This window comes from Silene latifolia, chromosome X (assembly GCF_048544455.1).
Source record: "Silene latifolia isolate original U9 population chromosome X, ASM4854445v1, whole genome shotgun sequence".
NCBI lineage: Eukaryota > Viridiplantae > Streptophyta > Magnoliopsida > Caryophyllales > Caryophyllaceae > Silene > Silene latifolia.
In genome coordinates this window covers 170,025,609-170,038,515 of record NC_133537.1, presented here as the reverse complement: position 1 = coordinate 170,038,515, position 12,907 = coordinate 170,025,609, and the positions used below count along the sequence as shown (strand labels likewise).

The 12,907-nt window shown below is 39.6% G+C and overlaps 1 non-coding gene across 1 annotated transcript; it reads left to right on the top strand.

The window, feature by feature from the left end:
- Positions 1-962: 962 nt before the first annotated feature.
- On the top strand, positions 963-1,069 carry LOC141624026 (small nucleolar RNA R71). Its single transcript, XR_012533838.1, has one exon. It is a non-coding gene; the product is annotated as a small nucleolar RNA R71 (small nucleolar RNA).
- The last annotated feature ends 11,838 nt before the right edge of the window (positions 1,070-12,907 follow it).

Sequence of the window (12,907 nt, the reverse complement as noted above, 5' to 3'; positions counted from 1 at the left end):
ATACCATTTTTTTTTATATTTTTATTTCCATGCATGTAGATTTAGACCATATTAAATTAATTTGTAATTTTAATATCATAAGATGAGTATTAACATGGTCTAAATGACTAACAGTTTCATGTCTTGGGGGATTACTTTGAGGTGGTAATTGCCCTTTTTGTCTTTGAGAACTTGAAGATGCTAGTTGGGTTAATTGAGTTTCCAACATTTTTGTGTGGGCTAGGATGTTGTTGATGGTGATGTCTTTTGCTTGACTATCCTTTTGCATTTGAGTGAAAAACTCTTGTTGATTCTTTTGCATTTGGAGGACCGCTTTTTGAACATCAAAACCTTGGTCATTTTGTTGATTGTATGGAGTTTGGTTTTGGTAACCTTGGTTTTGGTTGAAAAAGGGTCTTTGGTTTTGGTTTCTCATGGGAGGTGGGGTGTATGTTGGTTGAGGGTTTTGAACATTTTAGCTTTTGTATGAGAGATTTGGGTGGAATTTGGTGTTTTCATTGTAATAATTAGAATAAGGGGTACCACTCTTGTATGCTTGAAAAGCATTCACTTGTTCATTTATTCCCCTACATTCACTTTGGTCATGTCCCAAAGTTCCACAATTCTCACATATCCCACTTGGGATTGATGAAGATGATACCATGGCATTAACATGATGCTTTGGTGATTTTGAGGCTTCTTCAAGTTTAGCCATAGCCTTCTCAAACTTCAAGTTAATGGTATCAATATGAGCACTAAGTTGAGCACCCAATTGAGTAATAGAGTCCACCTCATGCTTTCCTCCTCTAGTAGCCTTGCGAGGTCTACTATATTGTGAGTTATGGACCGCCATTTCCTCAATCTTGTTCCAAGTTTGATTATCGTCAACTTCGGTGAACATACCATTCGATCCCATGTTGAGAATGTTTCTTGAGTCTTCATAAAGACCATTCCAAAATTGTTGTACCAAGAACCACTCGCTAAGTCCATGATGAGGACATGAGCGACAAATTCCTTTGAACCGCTCTCAAGCTTCATACAAAGATTCTTCATCCCTTTGCTTAAAACCCGTAATTTGAGCTCTTAGCATGTTAGTCTTTTCCGGAGGGTAAAACTTTTTTGTAGAAAGCTAGAGCCAACTTCTTCCAAGAGTCAATTCCAAGAGTAGCCTTATCAAGGCTTTTCAACCATTGTTTAGCGGTGCCGATTAGATTAAAAGGAAATAAGACCCATCAAATTTGGTCTTGAGTTACACCGGTTTGTGAGATCGCATCACAATAGTCACAAAAAGTCTCCATGTGAGAGTGAGGGTCTTCACTAGGCATCCCCCCAAATTGGCTTCTTTCGACTAATTGGATAAATGCGGATTTTGCAATGAAATTTCCGGTTAAGTGTTGTGATGTGGGAGTACCATTGGGTAGGTTCTCCTCGGTTGGTACGGAATATGATGAAAATTTAGGCATTGTGGGTTGATTTTGTGTTGGATTTTGTGTTGGGTTCTCCTCACCTTCTCTTGCAAAAGGGTTGACGAACTCAATAGTGTTTGGTTGAATATCTACAACCTCACCAATACCTCTCAAAGTACCTCTAGCAAGTCTTCTATTGTTTGTCAAAGTCCTTTCAATTTCGTGATCAAAGGGTAACAAGTTACCTTGTGACCTTCTAGACATGCAAAATATCAAACAACTTGAAAATAATTAGAACAAACCTTGAGGAGTTTTACTTCCCCAAGGCAAGGAAAGACACGACTAATAACAATCTAACAAAATCAAACCAAGTTAACACCGTCCCCGACAACGACGCCATTTTTGGTCGGACTCACTTGGAGATTTAGTTTTCGGTTACTTGTCGTTAAGAGCACCTAGACCAAAACAATATTTATAACTTCACAAACAACTCTACTATTAGTAAAGAGGCAAGTAAAGGCCGGATCCCAAGGGGCGGGTATTGATGTAGGATTTTCGATTGCAAGTAGCGGTGTCTAGGGGTGTCACGATTTGGGGTTGAGATGAGAAGATCACTAAACTAAATAGCAATAAAAGTAAACAAGCAAGATGATTAAAAAGGGATGTAAACAATTGATAAAAAGCACTAGGGTGTCATGGGGTCATAGGGGATTCATGGGAATTGATCATACAAACATATTCTCAAATTATAAGCAAGCAATTATTGTTGTGATGGATCGAGTTGGTTTATATCTTACAATCCTAGGAAGGTTTGGGTCCCGGAGCCGAATCGATTAGATTGTACAACACCTACAAGTCGACTTAATCCTCCCTACTCAACTATATGCATGGTCTAATGAGACTCGAGTTGGTTTATATCTTACAAGTCTCATTGAAAAGGTTAGTGATGAGTAAAAAATACAAGGATTCATAGGCTCGCATTTCATCAAACATAACATGTGCATAAGTTGAGATCACAACAAGCAAGCAGATAAACTATGAAAACATATTAAATTAAGCATGAATCATCCCCCATGTTGGTTTCCCCTAATTACCCATTAACCCTAGTTAAGGAAACTACTCACTCATTATCAAGTTTAGCATGTTAACAAGGTTGTCAATCACATTAACAAAGCAAAACATGATGAATAAATAAAGATGATTAACAATAATTAAAAAGGGATTAAGAGGATTATACCTACTAATGATTCCAAAATAAAGCAAAGAATAATAGAAGTACTTGATGATTTATTGGAAGGTTGTCAATCTCCCAATAATAACCCAAATAATCTTCAATTACCCAAAATAAAAGATGAACAAAAGAGAAATTAAGGAAATGAGATTTGTATTAAGACTTGATTAGAAGTTGATTACAAGATTAAGAAGAGATTAGAATGATATAAACTACACTAAGGATTGATAAGAATAACATGATTATCTAATTAGACTAATGGGGTATTTATAGTGGGGATTAGGTACACAAATTAGGGTTTACTAAGGGCTTAAATGACGATTAAGTCCTTGAGGAATAGCTCCTCTCAAAAGAGATGCCGGTCTCCTTTTTGCCGGTCTTTCATAAATATGCGCATCTTTCATAGAGCATGAAGAAAGGACGTATGGGACTGTAAGGGAATCCGAGCGTCCAAGGTGTCGGGACGGGCGGATTTCGTGGTGGCTGGACGGGCGGATTGTTGGGCAGGACGAGCGGATTGTGGCGTTGCTGGACGGGCGTCCCTTCTGCAAAGACGCTCGGATTCCCCTCGTCTTGGACGGGCGTCTTCTTTGATGGACGGGCGGATTGTGTCACAGCTCCCTTTTCTTCTTTTCTTCTTCCAATAATCCTCCGGGATTTAGTCGGGGATGCAAGGATTTCTTCATCATTGCCCATCTACTATAATATGTACAAAAAGTCTTCTAGTCTTGTCTTCTCTTTGATGCTTGGTCATTAGATTCGATCAATTTAGCTCCATTTTGCCATGAAAATGCAAGGTTTGCACTCCTCTCCTACCAAGGAAACAAAACCTCAAAGAATATGCAAAACAAAGGACTAAAGATAGTAAATGACCCAATTATGCACTAAAAAGCATAGGAACGAGGCTAATTTGGGGACTAAATGTGCTCAAATAATGGTCACATCACTCTTTGTGTTATTCTGAATGCAATTCTGTCTACGATGATAATGAGGATGACCCAGACCCAGACTCAATCGAAATACCTCCCTACAAAGCCAAAGAAATACTACAAGAGGGGGAAGGGGGACCAGTTATAGAAAACACCGAACCCATCAATGTAGGAACCGAACTAGAACCCCATGAACTTAGGATAGGAACGACCTTGAGCCCCGCCGAGAGGGCCAGTTTTATAGACCTCCTACACGAGTTCAAGGATGTTTTTGCTTGGTCCTACAAAGACATGCCAGGGATCGACAAGGATATCGCAGAGCACAGAATCCCAATCAAACCAGGTTTCAAGCTCGTAAAACAGAAGCTTCGTCGAATGAGGACAGAATGGGCTCTTAAGATCAAAGAAGAAGTCGATAAGCAATTCAAAGCCGGGTTCATCAAAGTTTCCGAGTATTCAGACTGGGTAGCCAACATAGTACCTGTGCCCAAAAAGGATGGGAGAATCCGTGTTTGTGTTGATTTCAGAGACTTAAACAAAGCAAGTCCCAAGGATGACTTTCCTCTACCACATATCGACATATTGGTGGATAATACAACGGATCACGCTTCATGGACGGATATGCAGGGTATAACCAAATCAAGATGGCCATAAAAGATATGCACAAGACCGCCTTCGGAACTCAATGGGGTACCTATTGCTACACGGTTATGCCGTTTGGGTTAATCAATGCCGGAGCTACATATCAACGCATCGTAACTACACTCTTACATGACATGATGCATAAAGAAGTTGAGGTATACGTAGATGACATGATTGTCAAGTCCAAGGACAGAGAGGGGCACATTACGAACCTTCGCAAATTCTTCTCTATATTACGAAAGTACAACATGAGGCTCAATCCTCAGAAGTGTGCATTTGGGGTAACATCCGGCAAACTCCTGGGATATGTCGTCAGCCAACGAGGTTTAGAAATAGACCCTTACAAGATCAAAACTCTAATCGAAATACCGCAACCTCAAACAGAGAAGGAAGTTAGAGGATTCTTGGGTAAGGTGCAGTACATAAGTCGATTCATATCGAAACTCACCATGATCTGTGAACCTATCTTCCAAAAGCTAAAGAAAACAGACCACACCACGTGGGATGATGACTGTCAAAAGGCATTCGACCGAATCAAGGAGATACTAGCCAAACCACCAGTGCTCATGCCACCCCAACGAGATCAACCTCTTGGTCTATATCTCATGGTAACTGAAACAGCCATGGGAGCTATGCTAGCCCAAACGGTAGGAAAAGAAGAAAGGGCTATCTACTACATTAGTAAGAAGTTCTTGGAGTATGAGTGCAAATACACACCACTCGAGAAGACATGCCTCGCTCTTGTGTGGGTAACGAAGAAGCTACGTTATTACATGCTTAGCTACTCCGTCAAAATATACTCCAAAATGGATCCTGTCAAATACCTCTTCGAGAAACCCGTCCTCAACGGACGCCAAGTGTTGAACGGACGCCAAGTGTTGAACCATATAGCTTATATGTTTATGTTTTGATGATGTCAAGGTGCTTTATATTTTATATACTTATTGCGCGTAATCGTTTGTCTAAGTGATTTAGAATCAACGTATCTAATACAAGCAACAAAGGAGATTAAGATGAAAGTATAAAATGTTCAAGCCTCTATTCAAGATCAAACGATGTAAAGATTCATTCAAGATTTATGTGAAGACGAAGTCCGTCTAAAGATTAATCAAGCTTGGATGATGACGTAGCCTATACTAGAAGATCTCCCTGAAGATTAGAATAGTATAGGTGATTATCTCGTAATGATAACCAAGAATGAGTTTCTTGAATTGGTAAAGTTATAGCTTTGCAGCTATAACATTACTAGTAAAAGAGCTCAATGTTATAGCTCTCCTACTATAACATTGAGATGTTGGGTTTATTATACACGACTTATAATGTTTCAAAATTGTTTAAAATTTATTTTAAATGTTTGAAAGTATTTATATAATAAAGCCCGGTTTAGTGCGGAGTTCGGTTTTATGTTGAACGTTGACTAGTAGTTGTTTTGGACCAACTTATGAGTTGGACCTTGCTACTAATTAGGGTTTCAACAAAGCCTCTCTTAAAACCTAAATTCTAACCCATATATTGAGCTAGGGTTTGCACGAGTCACGAGGCTTATGAGTCGTGACATTTCGTGTTACCTAGGGTATATTTGGTAAAGATTTTATTCCATAATAATATATTTATATATCTTATATATCTTGCTTAATATATTTGTTTATGATAAAAGATATTCTTGTCTTACGAAATCTTATCATATCTTAGAATTTATAGTAAAGATAATATTTGAATAGATTATATTCTATCTTTTGGAATATTCTTTATTATCTTTTAAGGCTTTTAGGAAAGAAATAATAGAAGATATGAGTTGTTAACATATCTCCTATATTCGGCTATTAGGGTTTGTGTAAACCGAGTTGCCCTACTCTTTCCTTCCTATAAATACTTTACTCTTTACAACATCTAAAATAGAGACCTTAAGCATAAAAATAGATTTTAATTTTACAAAGCAAACCGTGTGTTTTCAAGCAGAAAAACCGTTTTGTTATATTTTGAAAGGTCGTGTGTTTTAAACTCGTATACTTGTTCTTATTGTTATCATTATAAAACAATAGTGCTTAGTTGATTTCTTTCTCGTTCATTAACGTGAATTATTAGAAGAATCATTAGTGCTTTCTTATTATCGTAAGTTAGACACTCGAGTATTTAACGGTACTCATTGAGTTACAGCTAGAGTTAGTTGTACGAGTTGGGTTAGTAAATTTGTAACCCGTAGAAAGGTATTAAATTTATTAATCGAGAATAGTGGACGTAGGTTTCGACTTGTGAAACCGAACCAGTTCAAAAACCGTGCGTCTCCATGTTCTTTCGTTCGTTTGTCTATTTCGTTTTACATTCACTAGTTGATTAGTTAAAGTTTAATCAATAAACTTTAAATAATCAATTACATACACATAATCGAAAAAGCTTTCAAAAGTTTTAAATCCTCAGTTCACCCCCCCCCCCCTCTTGAGTATTTTGGATCAATAGACTCTTCAATTGGTATCAGAGCCTCGTGCTCTTGATTGCCTAACCGCAAAGAGGCTGATCTATCTTGTTTTTCATTTATCTTATCGTTTTATATTCCGCTGCCTGTCACGTGGTAAATGGATTCCAAATATCTCAAGTGTCCCGTCTTTGATGGGAAGAATTATGGATTGTGGAAAAACATGATGACTCACTATGTGAAAGGTCACGATTGGGAGTGCTGGAGGATTATCCAAAACGGACCGCACAAAATTCCTGTAGCATCCGAGGAAGGCACTACCTATGAAAAGAAAGAAGAGGACTATGTCGAAGCCGACTACAAGAAGGCCGAAAAGAACTCCTAAGCAATAAGTCTCCTACAAAACGGAATGACTTCTACAGAGTTTGATTGGTTTTCTTCATGCTCTACGGCCAAGGATATATGGGATGGGCTTGAACTAGCTTATGAAGGTACTTCCATTGTTAGGAAGCACCGAATAGATTTGATTATGCAAAAATATGAGCTATTCATTATGGAGCCTAATGAGTCCTTAGATAGTATGTCCGCAAGGTTTTCAAGCATCATAAACGAACTGAAAAACCTAGGTAGGAAATTCAGTACTGAGGACATTGCTAGAAAGGTTCTTAGGAACCTGACTAAGAAGTGGCGTGCTAAGGTCACTACAATGGAGAAATCACGAGATCTTGAAAACCTATCCTATCAAGAACTCATCGGTGCTCTCATGGCCCATGAAATTACTCTTAACAAAGATGACGCTGAACCAAGCCGTAATAAGAGCATGGCCTTAAAGAGCGAAGAAGTTGACTCTGAACTAGAGGATGAAACTATTCTGTTTGCACGTCGTTTCAAAAATAAGATATTTCGAAACAAACAAACAAAATCATCCTACAACAACAACAACAAGTCATCCAACAAAAAGGTTACTGAATCAAAGTCATCTTTCGCAAACAGAGGTTGCTTCAAGTGTGGAGAATCTGGTCACATGATCAAGGATTGTCCAACATGGGAGAAGATTAAGGACAAGACAAAACGTGAGAAGACAAAGAGAGAATTCAAACAAGTTATGATGGCTTCTTGTTGGGGAGACCTTGACTCAGAAGATGACGAGGAATCTGAAGACGATGAAGTAGCCAACCTTTGTCTCAGCAGCGTTAGTCTTGACCTAATCTCCGACAGCGACGATGAAAGAACAAACTCACACTCAAATTATTGCCTTCTTGAAGAATCAGACGAAGATGACGATGAAGAGGTAAGTTATCTTGAGCTTAAAAAACGCGTTAAGAAATTGTCTAAAAGTGCTTTAATTGAACTCTTTGAACAATCTCTCGATAAGTGTCACGAACAGGACTTGGAGCTAAATGATCTAAAGGAACAGATTCTCGAAATTTCAGAAGAGAATCATACTCTGAAGGCCAAAGCTAAGAAGTTAAAATCTAAGGTTATAGCTGAGAAAGCAACAACGTTAGATTCTACTATGGCTGAAAAGAAGGAATTAGAGTCCAAAGTTATAGCTAATGAAGCTATAACTTCAAACCTAAAGCTTAACATCAAGCACCTTCAAGCCAAAGTTATAGCTAATGAAGCTATAACTTTAGAACTTAGAAAAGCCAAAGAACTTTTGGAAACTAAGGTCACATCTGATGAAGCAGTGATCTTAGACCAAAAGAAAGAGATAGATTCTCTTTCAAAGCAATTAAAGGAATCTAAGACCGACATGATCAATGTTAAGAAACAACATTCCGATGTTGTATTCCTTCTTAACAAACGATTCCAAGACTTTCGTGATAACTTTAAGAAAGATAATGATGTAGATCACACGAAATGTCAAGAGGAAATTAAAACCCTAAAAGACCTACTTCTACATGCTGGAAAGGTCCATGATAAGTGGGAAGGTAGCACAAAAGTCCTAAACTTCTTAACCAAACAATCTGACAATAATATGAAGATGGGGTTAGGACATGAGTGCTACAGCCGTAGAGATCACTCTAAATGCAAATCAACACCTTCGGATTTTGATTTCAGAAAAAGGAAGTATCTTGATCTTCCCGAATACCGATTTGCAATTACCGTGGTCATACGGGTCACATCCAAATCAATTGTGTCAAAAAGGCTCATGATATACGAAAAAATGCCGACCATGCTAAAACTGTTGACACGGTTGACGAGAATGATGAAACCCCCATTAAGGAACCTAACGAAGAAAGGAACAATAAATTTCGTTGGTTCTATGACATGGCCTTCGACTATAGAAAAAAACCTAGCACCTCACAAAACCCTTGTCGATCTCAACCTAGTAAACCTATTCACAAGGGGAAATAGTCATGAAAGACCTAGAGATATTCCTAGACCAAGAGAAAACCCTAACCCTAGAACTCCTCCGAAGCCAAATAAACCAAGGGTTAGAAAAACGGTTATTAGACGAGTTTGGATTCGAAAGGATTTAGTATATAGAGTAACTAATCATAAGGGACCCAACTTAGTTTGGGTACCTAAAAACTGTATCTAATCCCTTCTGCAGGAAGTAGTGAAAGAAAACAATCAATGGTATCTTGATAGTGGATGTTCAAGACACATGACTGGAGATAAGAATCTGTTTCTTTCACTCAAGCCCTTCAACGGAGGAAAAGTAACGTTTGGGGACAACAAAAAGGGAAAAGTTATTGGCGTTGGCAAAATCGGAATTTCTAAGTCTCACGCAATCAGTGATGTTTATCTCTTGGACGGTCTATGTTAGGCCTGGAAATCCGCAGACCTTCCTGATCAGTATCTCACCTGAACCTGACTAACAGGCTGTCAAGGTGTTAGGCTATCAGGGCACATGAAGATAGGCGCCAGGCTATGGAGAGGACAACAATCAAAATATCAGGACGATATTAGACCATATACGCGTGCTATAAAGGGATTATATACGCAGCATTAAGTGTGAAGATTATGCAGTAAATGCGATAATTAAGAGAGAAATAATTGGCAATTACTACTGGAAATAATGGAGAATAATCTGCCTTTAATGCCAGATCAAGCAGCCGTTCAAGATGGAAGCTTATATAAAGAACACTCTGAAGATATTGAGGGCATATCATTCATACCCAAGAAGGAGCGTACACAATACTTAGAGAAATACAAAGATTGTTATAATCATTTAATTATTCTCCCAAATAACATAGTGAAATCCTCTCCTGGCTTGGTGCCCGTGGTTTTTTCCCATTCAAGGGTTTTCCACGTACAAAATTACTTGTCTTACTGTTATTGTTGTTATTCTATTTACAGCTTATTATTGTACCCTGACGACCTGACTAACAGACTACCTAGAGCTAGTTAACCTTACACAACTCTACCCTGACCTGATTTTGCCCTGCGCAAAATCCACATGAAATAATTGGCGCCCACCGTGGGGCATCTAGCTCTTTAAATCCTTTTTTCTTATCTTACAAAAACTCAAAAACCTACGAAAATGGCCCAACCCACCGTTGAAGAACAATTGAATGCTCTTTCAAAAATCGCCGAGTTGGAAAGCCTGAAAGAAAAAGTGGCCCAAACTGAAGTAGAAATCCTGCAATTGAAAGAATCTGAGTCGGCCCTGAAGCAAAAATTGGAAAAAAACCAAGGGGCAGGCTCTAGATTCCAACCAGGAACCCCGTTTTCATCAATCATTAAGAACATTGATTTTTCCAGTTTTGGAAGCCCAAGTATTCCTAAAGCCATTAACGTAGATAGTGATGATGAACCAAAAGATGATGATAAAGAGAAACCTGATGAATCTGCAGCAGCCATCATGATGGCAGTAGTTAAGGAGATCAAGAAACTCAACGAAAAGTTCGAAAAGATACCAGGAGTACCTGCCAGCATGGAATAAGCTACCTCTAATAGCTATGCTGATTCGCCTTTCATAGACGAAATAGCAAAAGTAGACTTACCAAAAAAGTTCACAATTCCATCCATGAGTGTCTATGATGGAACCACAGATCCACAAAATCACGTGGCTCTTTACAAGCAGAAAATGCTGGCTGCATCTATTCCTAGCGAGTTCAGACAAGTTTACATGTGCAAGGGATTTGGAACGACCCTGACTGGCCCTGCCCTGCCCTGCAATGGTACATCAATTTGCCAACTGGCAGCATCCATTCCTTTGCCAACCTGATCAATAGTTTCAACCAGCAGTTTGCAAGTAGCAGGGAGTTGGAGAAACGATCCAGTGACCTTTACCGAGTTACAAAGAAGCCTGATGAAACTCTCAGGACATTTCTTACAATATTCAACAAAGAGAAAGTGTCTATACTCAGGTGTGACGTTGGAACAAAGAAAGGAGGCATTCGAGACGGGGGTTACTACCATACGGACTTATACAAAGTGAACTCACTAAGTATCCCTGCCACACCTTCGAAGATGTTCAGGCCAAGACTCTTGCTTTCATCAGGCTAGAAGAAGATAAAAGCTACAAACTTGGATCACCCAGTAGACCAAAGGATCATGAAAGAAGCAATAGGGAAAGCATCAAAGGGAACAATTATAGACCTACCCCATATTCCAGGCCAGATTAGTCAGAAGTTAACCTGGCCCATGAGTATCAAGGTAAGGTTAAAGTTTATCCACCTATCTCTGAACATAACCTCAGTGTTGATATTGCAGGATTAATCCAGAGACTTGACAACATGGGATCAGCTGTTAGATGGCCCAGGAAGTTAGAAAATCCAAATCCCAGAAGAGACAATTCAAAATGGTGCGAATTTCACATGGATATTGGACACACCACGGATGATTGTTTCACCCTGAGGAAGGAGGTAGCCTACCTGTTAAAATCAGGATACTTAAAAGACCTGATCAAGACGAAGGGCAGGAACGCAAACTAGGATAAGGAAAACCAGGAGCACAAGCAGGATCGTAGTCTCCCTCCACCACCACCAATCTATGAAGTAAAATTTATATCTGGCGGTTCGGAGATTTGCGGCCTGACAAGTTCAGCAGCAAAAAAGATAGCCAGGACACCAAGGACTGTGTCACCCTGCAAGCCGGATCTTGTCCCAACAATCACTTTCAATGATTGTGACCTGGTGGGCATCCCTGATGTTCATCATGATGGCCTGGTCATTTCTATGCAGATTGGAACAGCCACGGTAAGAAGGATCCTGGTAGATGGAGGCAGCTCAGTGAACCTGATCATGCTTGACGTACTGAAAGCCATGAAGATAAACGAGGATCAAATCATCAAGAAATCCAGCGTCCTAGTAGGATTCAGCGGTGAAACCAGGAGCACCTTAGGAGAAATCCACCTCCCAACCTACGTGGAAGGAGTCTCATCCTATGAGAAATTTGGAGTCCTTGACTGCCTGTCATCCTACATTGCTATCCTGGGCAGACCCTGGATTCACAATGTCAAGGCCGTACCATCAACCTATCACCAGTGTATCAAGATACCAACAGACTGGGGTATAGCCACAATTAAAGGGGATCATAAGACAGCCCAGGAATGCTACACAGCAACCTTGAAGCCTTCCAAGGCAGGTAAGTCCCTAGCATAGCAATTACAGTACCCTGTCAGGAGCACTTATGTGGCACCTCTCAGAATGGAAACAGATCAGGTAATCCTAGACCCTAAGTACCCTGACAGGTATGTTTTGATAGGATCTGACGCACTAGATAGTGTCAGGCCTGAACTGGTAAAATTCCTTAAAAATAAATCATCTTGGTTTGCTTGGTCACATTTTGATATGACTGGAATTAGCGCTGATATAATTACTCATAAGCTTAATGTTGACCCATCTTTTAAGCCTGTACAGCATAAAAGGCACAAATTTGCAGCTGAAAGAAACACCATAATAAATGAGGAAGTAGAAAAACTCTTAGATATGGGGATGATCAGGGAAGTAATGTACCCTGAATGGTTGGCTAACGTAGTTGTTATGCAGAAAAAGAATGGAAAGTGGAGAGTCTGTGTAGACTACACTGTCCTGAACAAAGCCTGTCCTAAAGATCCATTCCCTCTGCCTCATATTGATGCCATGGTAGACGCCACAGCAGGCCACGAAATGCTAACATTCATGGATGCTTCCAGTGGATTCAATCGGATAAAGATGCACCCTGCTGACCAGGAGAGTACTGCATTCATTACAGACTGAGGCATATCTTTGTTACACGCCATGCCTTTCGGCTGAAGAATGCAGGGGCAACGCGTACTGAGGTCGTCAACATAATGTTTAAAGACCAGATAGGTGACATCATGGAAGTATACATAGACGACATGGTGGTGAAATCCAAGAATGCAGAAGAT